Genomic DNA, 15,681 nt, shown 5'->3' with positions numbered 1-15,681 from the left:
TGGCAAATCTTAGGATATTTAATCGCTTTTTGTGTGTGTTGTTTCGGATTGACTATGCTGCGTAGGCCCTACTGGCCGCTACAGCGTCACCGGGGGAGTTGGCGAGCGCGAAGCTCCGCCTGGGGGTGAGCCCTAGGGCTCGAAGAAATAATTCGAGAGGTCGGGGGGCAACGTGCAACTAAGGGCGCCTCCTGTGAGGCTCGGACCGCGGCTTAGGATGACGTTGAGAAAATTTAATCGCTCGCTGTGGCTGGATCTTATAGTTTGGTTGACTTATTTCCTTAACGCGATGTAAATTGTCAACGTACAGTTAGTGACATCTAGGTTTAGCTTGGCAAGTTCGAGGGAGTAGCCTAGCGCCATCTAGTTGTCGCGTAGTTAAATAAGAGTTCCGTTGTAGTGTTACAATTATTTTATCCTTTTCACCATATCAAATATAGATGATAAGAACACGTCTTAATGTCTACGTCTGTCAATCTCGATACCAAATTTCAGCCCTATCCATCCAGCAGTATGAGCTGTGAGTTGATAAATCAGTTAGTCACCTTTTCCTTTTATGTATTTAGTATTTTATTTATCTATTTGAGTAAACGTCGACCGTAATATGCGCTACTAGATGTCACTACCAGTTGCTTAGCTGGGTTAAAAAATCTGTACTTATAGAAAAGTTTATCATTGGCAATATAGGAACCATGGTCGATACGGACTAAAGGCGCACAAAGGCCGCGATAGCCAGAGGGTTGCAAGTTGAATCCCTGCCGGTTTCGCAACTTTTCATAATAAAATAAATAAAATAAAAAGCCATTTATTCTCGTGTTCCTTAGTTAATTACATAGTAGATTAGTTTTGTTAGTTAGTACATTTTACTTATTTTCCTAGATTAGTATGGTTAGTAAGTGAACGCAAATTTTTGTATTTATTTATGGAACATGAGCCCCATTGCGGGTAAAAGCCTTTTACCTACCCGCAAGGCAACTTTTCATATGTATTAATAATTATTTCGAAATTCGCTCTAAGTTTAGGTGAGCTGTGACAATATTCGATAGATATGGGGGGTTCGATTCCGCGCACGCGCCTCTAACTTTTCGGAGGTATGTGCAATTAGACATCACGAGGGAACAAATCTAACACTATACCAGACAATCAATAAGAGTAATTTATTACCTATTTTGAATAAATCATTTGACTTGACTTTGACTTTGAACCTGTATGCCTGAGATTTTTCCATAATGTTCTTAAAGGTGTGCGAAGTCAATCCGCACTTGGCCAGCGAGGCGGACTAAGGCCTAAATCCTTCTCATTCCGAGAGGAGACCTGGGCTAAGTAGTAGGCCGGCGATGCATGGATTGTTCATGATGATGATGATGACTAGGTTGTAAAAACGCATGCAATAAACACAAAGGTAAGTTAGTATACAAAAACCTCAAAGTTTTCACTTTTCACTGGCAGTTCCCATCTTGAAACGCCATTCGACGACAATTTCCGTTGCAGTTAACTCGTAGAAGGTTCGGGAAATTATCGCCATTTCCCGATCCTATTCCGAATGTAGCGAGAAAATCATATCTTATTGCTGATCGATTGCTGATAGTTTGGGCGGCTGTCGCTGATTAGATTGCATCTGTCTCAATTCTCGGGAGTCAATTTTGTTGGCTCTGTTTAGGTGGGTTATGTAGAAGGGGTATTAGCCTATGCTGTGCCTATATGGTATCCTCTCAGTATGAGAAGTCCATAGTCCACCAGGCTGGCAAGTGTAGATTGACTGACTTCACACACCTTTGAGAAATCATGGAGAACTTTCAGGCATGTAGATTTCCTCACGATGATTTCCTTCACCATTAAATCAAGTGATAATACCTAATACTTATTTAATTGCTTAAAACGCACATAGTAACTCCAAAAATTTAGAGGTGCATGTCCGGGATCTAACCCCGAACCCACCGAATGGGAAGTCGATTTTTATTTTGTTAGTCGAAATCGGTACTGAAAACATAATAGGAAGACGTGCGCAGCACTCCGGCGCGCTTAATTAAATTCTCTTGCGAATTGTAAATTGCGTAATCTAAATGTAAAAAAAAGAAAAAGTGACTGACTGACTGATCTATCAATTTACAGCTCAAACTACTGAACGGATAGGGCTGAAATATGAGATGCAGATAGCTATTATGAAGTAGACATCCGTTAAGAAAGGATGATTGAAAATTCAAACCCTGAGGGGGTAAAATTGGGGGTTGAAATTAGTTTAGTCCACGAGACAAAATCGCGGGCATAAGCTAGTTTATTTATTATATAACTTTCTTTATCCAAGCTTTCTTTGAAAATAGTACATCTTTAGCTGTAAAATAAATACACAAACCAAGCTGTTTCTCAAAACATTGCTCCTGCTGGTCGGATTTACAGCCGGGCTCAATATTGGATTCAATTTATTCTATTTGCACCGCAAAGCGAACGAAAATTGTCCAAGTCTTAAGGGTAGGTGCACATAGCCTACTATCGCCTCAGCGTCTAGCCACAAAATCAAAAAGTCAGATAAGTAGATATTTACAAAGCGCACATTGGGTGATAACTAGCACAGGTAAGCTCAGACCAGTCTGAAGGGCTACTTAATATTAAAGTCAAATATCAGCTGGCACAAAAACTCTTTCCAACAGTAAAAACTTCAAGTTAAGTTCGCTCAGATTTGCTTGTCAAAAATCTGTCTCATTTAAGTGAAGTCTCAGCAAATTCAAAGACCTGCTTACCTACCTTCTTCTTAGCTTAGTTTATGGACGGTAGGATAGTGCTCAAATGCTTTCATTCGAACGCTTGTATCTAGTGCTTCGATTATAAGCCAAAGGTGTTACAAAACAGCTGATCAACAGCTGAAAAAGTGATCGCTAAGTGAGTGAGGAAACTCTCGGTTATAATCCTGAATCTGTCAAATAGTAGTCTAGGGGTGACGTTAAATCAAAGATCCTAGTCGTTTCATAGACTACCTAAATGTAGGTCTGTATCATTAATTAACGTCTGGCAGTGTAGGTGAAGCATCGACGTTTTGTTACAAGTTTCCTAACTGTCGTGAACTGTGGCGATAGTAGTTAATGGGCACCATGCTTTATAACTTGCTTTATAACCTTTGTTATACGTGCGGCAAAGATGACAGCAACGGCCACTCTTTCCTTTTTGAACGCTTTCGTGGATTATTTTCTTAAGAAAACTTTTATCTGTAACTCTACTAAGGTAATTGGAGGTTGAAGGAATTGTTTTCAACCGAATATAGTATCGCTCCCGTCCCACATATTATAGTCAATTAGTGCAATCATAGCAATACAAAATTGCCGCAGTCGGGTGAAAAGCTCTAGTAAGTAACTCTAACGCAGGATTAGTCTAGTCTAGTAGCTTGTTAAGAGCTTGGTAAGAGCCTCAACAAATGTTCGAGAGTTGAACAAGAGTTTAATCGATGTCACAAGACAAGTTGGTTCACGACGAAGACGACGTAGTAGATAGATAGTATTAGAATGAAAACCACTTTGATATACTTTAGAAGGGTTTTATTCACTGTTCACATAGTAATTATTATTTATATCAACACAAGATCAATCACCTCTCTCTACGCGCCATTTTTGAGTGACGTTTCCCATAGATTCGCTACTCGGCAGAACACGCCACAGATAAACAATCACCTAGTTTTTATCCGTCTAACAATAGGTACATAAAATTTCCTTGGTTCGTACATTATTATCTCACACTTATATCACCCTACACGTGGCAAGAAGTGGGCTTCGATAAAAGGTGAGACGCGGTATCGATTGATGCAGCGTTGCCTAGCAACGGCGGAGGCGTTTGTGACTCTGCCATAACACCCTTACACTGGATGCACACTGTTGACTTTCCCTGACCGCGGTATAACCGCCTCTAGTACGATATGCCAGATCTTTTTAGGGTTCCGTAGCCGAATGGCAAAGAACGGAACCCTTATAGATTCGTCATGTCTGTCTGTCTATCTGTCTGTATGTCTGTCTGTCCATCCGTATGTCACAGCCACTTTTCTCCGAAACTATAAGAGCTATACTGTTGAAACTTGGTAAGTAGATGTATTCTGTGAACCGCATTCAGATTTTTACACAAAAATAGAAAAAAAACCAATAAATTTTGGGGTTCTATGGATCTATGGATCCCCCCCCCCCCCCCTGTAACTTCTAAAATAAGAGAGTGATAAAACAAAAAATAATAAATGATGTACATTACCATACAAACTTCCATTGGTTTGAACGAGATCTAGTAAGTAGTTTTTGATTTATCGTGCAAAATGTCGATAAAATACGTTTATACTACGGAACCCTCAGTGCGCGAGTCTGATTCGCACTTGGCCGGTTTTTTATTTTCCACGCACAAGCAAACTGCGGGATCAATTCCCTTCAGCGGTGTTCCCACTAGATTATAATGGGGTTCTCCTTCACTCTGGGGTTCTTGGGTGGTTTACGTACTTAAACGTTTCCGTCTGTTGTGCGTTTATAATGGGGTTATTCAAGGCCGGCCACGCATTGGCGGTTCCTTTGTAAATGTCCATGGGCAGCGGTAATCACTTAACATCAGGTGATCCGCCTGCTCGTTTGCTCGCTACTTTTATTTTTAAGTAGCGAGTCAATCTGTTAAATCTACAGTGTACGCTTGGTTCTACAACAATCTCGATAGGGGTGGTTCATTAGGAGCATGAAGCGATACGCTTTGATTCTGTCAAAGTTAAAACCAAACGGTGACATAATATTTTAGGAATTCACATTCCTAAAATAATATATAATGTGCTGAATCATGTAAGAAGTAGGTATATCGAGTCTTAGGAATTTAGGTTCAGGTTTAAAGACGTTTAATTCTCATAAAGACAAAAAAGTCACTTACATGAGAACTTAATTCTAAGAATAAAGTTTACAATATTCGCCATTTAATTAAGTAGGTAATCCTCTCATTCAATGCATTTTGTCGAAGTAATTCGCATGTTTTTAATTTCTAAATTAGTTGTCTGATGGAAGGTTTTGACCGTGGGTAACAACAAGCTTTTCGGCAATGCTACGCCTCCTTCAGCAGTAATGTACAATATTCTGGATTCTGGTATTCATCCACTCATTTCCATTGTATAATTACTTAACTTATTTCCGCGACTTCACCTGAATGACCTTTCACTGATTCACCTGATTCCACCTGATCCCGATTAAATTTTTCAAAATCCTTTCTTAGTGCACCCCTATCGAGACATATTTTCTCCAAATTTCAAATCTTTAGTCTTTAGGATTAGGCTGTGCGTTGTTTGTCAGTCTACTACTAAAAACTACGTTTTATATTGGTCATGTGGGGTGGTGTCACCACCCTCAACAATGAGTAATGCAACGTAAAGAGAAGAATTATTATAGCACAGGTACTTCTACACCTATAATATGATTCATGTTTTAAGCTCCCTTGCGGGTAGGTACTGATAGGGGGCAGATAAGATAGGGGTGAATTTAAGCGTGCACCGTTTCCATTATCCATTTATGTTAATTGCCAGAGGGGAGTATCAAATTGTTACCTATCTTTGTTACTTTGATTGTTTGCTGATTAGTTGATACAAGCTCATGATGTGAAAATTTTCAAAAAATCTTGCTGGCTTCTTGTGGCTTGTGACAATACTGTACTCTGTACTACTAAAAAAATCAGCGATGTCGCTTAGTTGGAGGGGAAAGGGGAATATTAATCATGATTAACATGGCTAAAACCCCATAGGTGATATATAATATATATTATGTCAAGTACCTACCCTTAATCACCTTTGAATTCTTAGAAGTGGGCCTACATTCTACATTGAAGGCTCTTAAATGGCTCTTACTTATTTAGTCTACTTTACCTAAGTCTTTGATAAATGAGAATTAGAAAATATCTGCTTAGAAAACTAGTTACTTAGTAATTTATTATCAGTCTATTTAATATTTTAGTCATTGGACCCGTGGTGCAGGCATACCTACATACCGAAGTGCAGTTTATTCAGCGGGTATCGGGTTGCAGTTTCCTATGTTGCTACATTGTCCGCGAATGATTGGCGGTGCGAAATTCTACACCCTCCTGCAGTCACGTAACGCTGAGACCCCATTCACACTGCATTAATAACGCACGTTTTTAGGGTTCCGTATCTCAAAAGGAAAAAAGGAACCCTTACAAGATCACTTTTGTTGTCTGTCTGTCTGTCTGCCAAGAATCCTATAGGGTACTTCCCGTTGACCTAGAATCATGAAATGAGGCAAGTAGGTAGTCTTAGAGAGGAGGAGGTCATTAGGAGAAAAATCTGAACACCATGAATTTGTGGTTACATCACAAGAAAAAAAATTAAAATGTGTTCATGAACAAATATTGCTATTTTCAACTTTCACAGTAAGATTACTATACCAAATGGGGTATCATATGAAAGGGCTTTACTAGTACCTACATTGTAAAACAGATTTTAATTTATTTTAGGCGTAATAGTTTTTGATTTATCGTGCAAAATGTCGATAAAACACGATTGTAGTACGGAACCCTCAGTGCGCGAGTCTGACTCGCACTTGGCCGGTTCTTTATGGCTTTTATGGCTACTTTTTATACCATCAGTCACATAGCTTCGTTAGTTAAGTATATTATTTTTGTCTTTATCGTAATCTCTTTACTAACTAGGTAGGTTAGGTACCAGTTACCACAGATGAGAGATCTGATCATGCATTTTACATTATTGTTACTCCAAAGAGACTACTAGAATACTGAAATATTCTTATAGGTACATAAATACCTATGCTCAAAATAGACCATTTCATTGAATTTTTTTAATTGTAAATCTAAATACATATATAAAAGGAAAAGGTAAGTGACCGACGGACTGACTGACTTACTGACTGATCTATCAACGCACCGCTCAGCTCAAACTACTGGACGTAAGAAAGGATTTTTGAAAACTCAACCCCTAAGGGAGTGAAATAGGGGTTTGAAATTTGTGTAGTCCACGCAAACGAAGTCGCGAGCATACGCTAGTAATACAATAAAACTTAAAACTAGCCTTATCTAATTACTTTACAAATCAAACCTACGTGGAATGGTGCCAAGAATACTGGCTGCATTTCCACGCTGGACAGCTAGGCTAATCCGTTGTGCAAAAAATGAGTCAGTTACCAGACGATTGGGGTGTATATATTTATTTATTAACTACAATCTGCCAAGGACTATAGCACGGTAATATTAATATTACCGTGACTATCGAGTGACATGCAAAATAACTTACTACCCAATATCGACACCAGCTTTTTATCAAGAGACGCTCCAGGTAGAGATTACACTTCTGTCGGTTCTTCCACGGCTGACCTCACAGCTTTTTCAGAATAAAATCCATTGTGTCCATTATCCATACTAATATCTTAAATACGTAAGAGTATCTGTCTGTTTGTTACCTTTCCACGGTACACATCCGAACGGACGGAATTCCGGAGATGGACATAAGTTACTTTTATCCCGGAAAATCAAAGAGTTCTTATGGGGTTTTCAAAACCTAATAACCAGGCCACCATTATGTAAGAAATATTTTAAATAATAATTATAACAATATGATGCCCGACTTCATCCGCGTTTATTTAGATTTTTAAAAAACCCGTGGGAACTCTTTGATTTTCCGGGATAAAAAGTAGATGAAATCTACTGCAAGCCCAGGATGCAAGCTATCGCTGTACCAAATTTAGGCAAAAGTAAAATATAGGTAGGTGTAACACAACTAGATGATGCCTGCGACTTCGTCCGCATGGATTCTAAGTTTTTAAAATCACACGGGAACTCAATCTTCCGGGATAAAAGGTAGCTTTATGTCCGTCTCTATAAGATGACAATGTGCCTATCTGTAACTTTTGGCAAAATCGGTTACACGAATGTCCTGTGATAAGGTAACAGAAAGATAGATAGACAGACAGATGTAAGTGTACTTTCGCTTTTATATTATGCATGGATTTCAGATGTAGGTACAGAACCATACAAATATTTAGTACTTACCTATTACAATGTAAAGTTAATATTTAGATTAGGCCGAACCTTTGTTTAGTCTTCGAGCTCCCCCTTCTATCAAGTAACTAGGTATACTTAGGAAAGTATAGGAAGGTATTTAAATACCTAAGTATAGTTACTTGATAGAAGGGGAAGCTCGAAGACCAAACAAAGTTTCGGCCTAATCTAAATAATAGTCATCTGCGACTAAGTATTTGTAATTTATACCTAATGTTAGAGGAATGGATTAGCCATTCTTCTAACATTATAAATTCGAAAGTATGTCTCACTGTCTGTTATCTTTTCACAGTCCATCCGTTTAACCGATTTTGACGAAACTTGACAAGTGCAAAAAATAAAAATAGCTAGCATTCCGGAGACGGACGGAGACGGACGGACGGACGGAAAATCAGAATTCCCACTGATTAAAAAAAAAGTAAAACCACAAGAACAAAATAAGCGACATTTTATTTTATTTATTTAATAAACTTATAACATACACATACAAATTCTACATTTATAAAAATCACACATACACATATAAAAATAACAATATCCGCGCTGACTATGTACCTACCTATATCAACAGCAAGACATTTTAAAACAACAATTTATAAAAGTTTTGGAGTTTGGCCTCTAGCTCCGACCCTGTGTAGAAAAACGTATTTTATAGGTTTTATTAGTTTTCCCGGCACATAAAATACCTACATACCTTTGATACCTACAAAACAATGGTGTATAGGTATAAGTCCCGCATATTGCTATTGCACTGGAACCATGTCTCATTAACATCAAAATGACGTCATTTTGACGTCAGCCGAAATAAAAGTATACCATCAGCTCGAAACTTCAGTCTACTGCTGACGTCACTAAAATTCGGCCACGCGCATTAGCTATTTGCGGGACTTATAGACATAATTATTCGTAGACAGGAGCGTTCCACCATAACCAACATTGTCACCAACCACTTTGTGTGAAACAAGTCAGAGTTGGAGTCAAGCGCAATGCTATTAATATTCAAAGAAAAATCTTTTAGGTTTTGTTTAAACATTTCGACTCTAAAAATCTCAAAAAAGAAAATGGTATAACGACTAACAGTCGTTGTGTCGTCTTGTTGTTAGTTGTTGTTGGCATTTACCACTCAGATAATGAGTAGAAGATGCCTTCTATCTATTAAACCATAGAGTTCATATCTACACTACTTAATAAGAGAAATGCGAAATTCTGTCTGTCTGTTTGTTCACGTTCAAACTTCAAACCCTCAACCGATGGCACAGAGATAGCTTGGCATCGTGGAGACGGACCTTTAGTACTTATACTTCTTATTCAAGAAAAACAAAGCCACGGGATTTTAAAAAAACCTAAATTCACACAAACAAAATAAAGTTATCAAAAATGATAATAAACAAAACAAAATAAACATAAAAAAAATCTTGAAGATTCTTCTTGTTTCTTGATTATATTCTTGATTTTGCTGAAGGTTTCTGGAGGTTCTGAATCGTAGAGGGTCCAGGTCGAGACTTCCACTACGTCACATCACACGTTGTGCTACAAGACCACGTGACTGTGAGGTAATGGCCATTTCAACCCTGAACATCTTCTTACTTCACGCTCTTCTGTTTCTTAAGTTCTTCCTAAACTTCTTTGTCTTCTTTTAAATAATTCTTCAGCATCAGGAATTATTACCAGGAGTAGGTATTTTGAAATTTGAATAAAATTACGTAACAAAAACTTAAAAAGTGAAGATAAGTTTAGGTTTGTAATATTTTCCGATTATAAGAAAAAAGTTAAAAATTAAAACTATTTTCTTATAAATCAGATTTAAAAGACCTTTTTTATTGAAGCTTAAAATAATCTAAAGCTTTGATTTAAAAACAATGAAATAACACTAAGTTTCCACTTTTAATATATTTATTTTTTGTATATATTTTTCAAAAAAAATTAAAGCAGCTTCTTTAAAAAAGGTCTTGTGTAGTTCTAAATTAAGTACACACACATGTAAAAAACTTATATCCTATAAATAAAAAGTAATAATTAACTTAATTACTAGGTACTCACAAGGAGAGCGGGAGGCTAGGTCGGCGGGCTGCGCAGGAGTGGCAGAGAAATTCAAATCGCTCGCACAGGAACTGAGTAAGCTTTACAGTACATATTACGCTGATGCTGCACCATGCGCCGCAGCCAGGGATGCTCACAGTTCGCTATTGAATATTATTAATTACTTTTAAATCTTATTTTTCTTGTATGACTCTGACTGGCTCACTACATGAGCACGGGTTTCCTCCCTCTCAGAATTAGAAGGGCTTAGCCACTTTAGCCACAGTCTACCACGCTGGCCAAGTGCGGATTGGTAGACACCTTTACGAACATTACGGAGAACTCTCAGACATTTCATTACGATGTTTCTTTACCGTTAAAAGTAAATGAAATTTAATTGGTTTAAATGCACTGATGCTATCATCACTTGATAAGCATTGTAGGTACCTATAGCTAAGTTAATTGTACGACAAAAGTTTGTCAAATGTTAAAGGCTTGGATATACACAACGCGCGACGAAAACGCGTCTCAGTCCAACGCGGCTAGGCTCCTTTATTTTGGAAAATAGTGCGCTGCATACGTACCTACACATCGGGATGACCGCCTCTTAAAGATTAAGTATTACGATATTTCAACGGTACCTAGTAAGATAACTAAAGACTGGGCTTTTGACTTTATTAAGAATCTAAGCATAACGTAAACCAATTTATGATCCTCTGAAAAGAAAAGCTGACGTATGCTCAAATTGCGCATTTATAGGTATTCATTTTAAACTCCGCACTCGAATGAACCCTCATCAGAGAGATTTATAAAACCTTTGTAACGTATCTTTGATGGAGGATTCTAAGCATATTATACCTACCTATTACATGATCAAAGCTTTTGGTAGGTAGATATACCTACCTAAGTAGGTACCTAGGTTACCGTGCAAAAAATCTTACTAAAAGAGGCAATGAAAAATTAAAATTCTAGTGGTTATAACGGATTAATATAACTACTCTATGACATTGCGTGGATTTCTATATAATTTTAAATACCCGAATCGAACCCGCGTCTCCTGGGATTGCGCCCGACGCTCTGACCACTAGGCTACGGCATGCTTTCGATTCCTGCCGGTCCGCAATTTTCGATATGTATTTAAAATTATTTTGTAATTTCCTTGAAGTGTAGGTTAAACAATATAAAAATTATATATTGCTTGGATGTTACAAATTATGTACAACCAGCCACATACATAGGTAGGTAACATTTTTAGAATAGGTAGCTGTTTAGCTACCTATTTCTAAAAATTCCTTCTAGAAGAATGCAAAACCGATTACTTCCAAAGTTCCGTAGGTTTTAGGCCTTTTTTACAAAACAGATAAAGCCTATATTTATCTTGCTTACCTAAAACTTAGTTTTTTATGTATGCAGAAAAAAACCAGTAGGTACGTACTTACATGAAAACAAGTAGGTACATAGGTAGGTACATAATTATTTATTAAATGAAAAATCCTAACATCCATTAGCGAAGGTAAGTACTTATACTAGAACCTAATTAGCAGTTAAAAGTTCAAGTGTTCATGAGAGTGCAGGAACTCCGAATTTTTTATGACGTCTGAACTCTGAGGAAAGTTTTTCTAAAACTAGGTAGGTAGTATATCTATTGAATTAATCTACGCCTCGTGGCTTGTGAGTCTGAAGCTTTTTAGGGTTCCGTACCTCAAAAGGAAAAAAGGAACCCTTATCACTATCAATATTATCATTTGGTTGTCTGTCGGCCTTTCCGTCTGCCCGTCGTGTCTGTCAAGAAAACCTATGGGGTACTTCCCGTAGACCTAGAATCATAAAATTTGGCAGGTCTTATACCTACGGATCCACGAGACATCTCATCTAGTCGCTAGCTATGAGTCTCTTAAGGAAGCTCAGATGTACTCGGTGGGCATGGAAATAGGTAACTATGTTTAGAGTTTCTTTACGTGATCAAATCAGAAATACGGAGACCCATAGAGAACCGGAGTAACCGAAATAATCTAACGAGCTGTGAAGCTAAAGTAGCAATGGGCGGGCGGGATACATAGTTCAAAGAACCGATAGACATTGGGGTCCCAAAGTGCTGAAATGGCGGCCTCGGAAGAGACCTACCTATACCTCAAAAGAAAATATAGGTATCCTTCCTAAATGCCGATGTCCATCTGTGGACTGTCGTTGTCAAACGACGAATAATTAATCGGTTTCTACATGTTATCGCACCGGAACAATAAATCGCTTGGCAGCAGGGAACTACTTAGCCACGGTTATAGCAATAGTTAAAAATTGGCAACACGAAGTCCCGGTACTAAAGAATAGTTTCTGTTACCGTCGATACCAAGATAAGTTGTCCAATAAGTGGTACTTACTTATACTTACTCGCAGGAGTACCCTAGACACTAACGCAGAGTAAGTGGCTGCTAGAACTTACTAAGCTGTAGAAGATGCTTCTAAAGTTTGAACAATTGAAAGTGGCAGTCTATAAGCTAGAAGTTCTTATAACAATACACCTAAGTTATGTACAGGTAGGTATATAATATTATAATGAACAGTGCGTTTCGACTAAGAAGAGAACCGTCTTAAATCCTAATGGCAGACTTATTAGTAGGTACTATTATATATTCTGTGCTCATACCTACCTTCGAAAGACACTTTATCTGTTAGTGAAATCTTCAATAAATAAAAGTTCCCATGAGTTCTACATGGCTCTACCACACGAGTAGGTTCTACACTGGGTCTACAACTCTACACCTTGCTTATTAAGCCTCGTCTACACTCCGCTGCACTATCTACTGAGTTGACAGTAAACGAGTAACGACCTCTACGGGCCAGTGGTGTGCGCTATGCTCTTATAAAATATGAGAGGTCTCTGGTGGACTCTCAAAAACCCTCTTTGGGGGTCTTAATTATACAGAGAATCTATGTACCTACATAGATTCTCTGTATAATCTAATAAATGATCTCTGTATAATGGTTCTAGAAAATGATCATAGTTTCTAGAACCCACTTTGCAGCGGGTAGGAACATATTTTAGCTATCCATGGGTCGTGGTTGCTTGACTGCTATCAGGTAGTTATCAGAAGTTATATATTATGTCAATCAGGTATTTTCTCAATAAACAAAATATTTATTTATAACTAGCGGCCCCGGCGAACTTCGTACCGCCTAACAGTCGATTCAGGCAATTTTTTAAATTTTTCTCTCCGCATGAACCATCCTCGTGAAAGAATTTGCTAAATCGGTTCAGCTGTTCTCGAGATTTGCGATCAGCAACACATTCAGCGATTCATTTTTATATATATATATATTAATAAAATGATGTCAGCGGCTTCGCCCACGTGGAATTTGGTCTTTTAAAGATCCAGTGAGAACTCTTTGATTTTCCGATACAAAAAATTGCCTGTGTCCTCCGGGATGCAAGCTATCTCGTACCTAACTAAAAATCGGTTAAACAGATCAATCAGAAATTCAGACACACTTTCGTATTTATAATATTAGTAAATTAGTAAATATATGGGTATGGATTAGGATAGATTTTTTTTTAAAGGTATCACATAGATAGCGGGTCGCAGTTGGGCGCACCTGCCAGCTGCAGTGTCGTATTTCCTGTGAATCGTCCAGCGCATGCATTCTCGTTGCACAAATATTACTTTTCGCCACCTAGGTCTGTAATACTACCACGTGTGGCGAACACAATGCTATCATGTACCTAGGTACCTACTTGCTTAGTTCAAAGAAATTGCTGACTAGATTTCCCAGGTACTTGGACATTGACGTCATTCCTAGATTCATTTCTTCACTTACCAGTTACCAACTTCTCCTATTCATCATCATCATGATCAACCCATCGCCGGCTCACTACAGAGCACGGGTCTCCTCTACACGCTGGCCATGTGCGGATTGGTAGACTTCACACACCTTTGAGAACATTATGGAGAACTCTCAGGCATGCAGGTTTCCTCACGATGTTTTCCTTCACCGTTAAAGCAAATGATATTTAATTAATTAAAACGCACATAACTCCGAAAAGTTAGAGGTGCGTGCCCGGGGATCGAACCCCCGACCTCCGATTAGAAGGCGGACGTCCTAACCACTAGGCTATCACAGCTCTCCTATTCACCTAATTAGTATTTTTATTTCGAAACTAGCTGATGACCGCAACATCGTCCTAGAAGCTCTTTGGTTTTCCGGGATAGAAAGAAGCCTATGCCACTCTCCAAGTCTTTACTAGGTAAAGTACCTACTTATATCCATGCAATAAAATCGCCGATCCGTTTCTCCGTTGCGAAGTGACTGAAGGACAAACTAACAAACAAACACATCCGTATTTGTATTGTACCTACCTGTTAAGTAGTTGCACTTTTCAGCAGCTCGAAGAGCTGTTGGCATTTAGCCGTAAGACGGATTCTATTGTCTATGATTTGAGTCAAATATAGGCAAGCGGTGATACTCTAGATATACCTATAAAAGGAAAGAAGACTGACTAACTGACTGACTGAGCTATCAACGCACATCTCAAACTACTGCTGAAATTTGGCATGTAGATAGCTATTATGACGTAAGCATCCGCTAAGAAAGGATTTTTGAAAATTCTGGGGGTGAAATAGGGGTTTGACGCGGACGAAGTCGCGAGCATAAGCTAGTCGTTAAATAAGGCTGCGGTCTCCTATTCAATCAGGGATCTGGGGTTCGGAGTCATGTGCGTTTTATAAAATATCATTTGCTTTGACGATGAAGGAAAACATCGAGAGGAAACCTGCGCATGCCTGAGAGTTTTCTATAATGTTCTCAAAGGTGTGTGAAGTGTGAAAATGTCAATCCACACTTGGCCAGCGTGGTGGACTATGGAATAAGCCCTTCTTATTCTGAGAGAAGGCCCGTACTTAGTAGTGAGCCAGCGGTGGGTTAAGACTTGACTAACATAAGAAATGTTACTAATAGCTTAGATACCTAGTACTTGTGGCTATGGTGGAAGTCGGTACCTACCTAAGTCCATCTAGATTTTTCTATCCTCAGTAGGTAAGTACCTACATGTTTATTATAAAAATTCTTGGATAGAAGGCATAGCATTACGCTTATTTCACAATCACTGAAGTTTCGAATGACAAAGGTATTGCGCATCAAACGACGATCCAAAGAAAACACCTACTTACTTAAGTAGGTAAGTAGGTACCTACATAATAATTAACATAACGTGATAGAAACAGAAACATGCCATTTTAGGTATTTCAGTCAGACCCAAAGGACAAAATCTGTTCTGTTATTGCATATCTTTTGTTGAAGATGTAGTAGGTAAGTATTCCTAGGATTCATATTATTGAATCATCACGATCAACCCATCGCCGGCCCATTACTGAGAACGGCTGCTCGATTGTGGTAGAATGACAGCTATAAGTCCATCATCAAGCGCTGTCTCAGTAACATCGAAATGACGTCAGACGAAATAAAAATATTACATCAGCTCGAAACTTCAGTCTAGTGCCGACGTCACTGAAATGGCGGCCACGCGCATCAGCAATTTGCGGGACTTATACAATGTCACGATTGCAATTACCTCTGATTGGTCGACGCTCGGTCACTATTGGCTACAATGCATTGTTGCAGCAAGGATAGCGCAAATTATCAGCTAATCAGAAC

The sequence above is a fragment of the Maniola hyperantus genome, chromosome 6 (genome assembly GCF_902806685.2).
Source record: "Maniola hyperantus chromosome 6, iAphHyp1.2, whole genome shotgun sequence".
NCBI classification, from domain to species: domain Eukaryota; kingdom Metazoa; phylum Arthropoda; class Insecta; order Lepidoptera; family Nymphalidae; genus Maniola; species Maniola hyperantus.
This window is presented reverse-complemented; position numbering follows the sequence as displayed.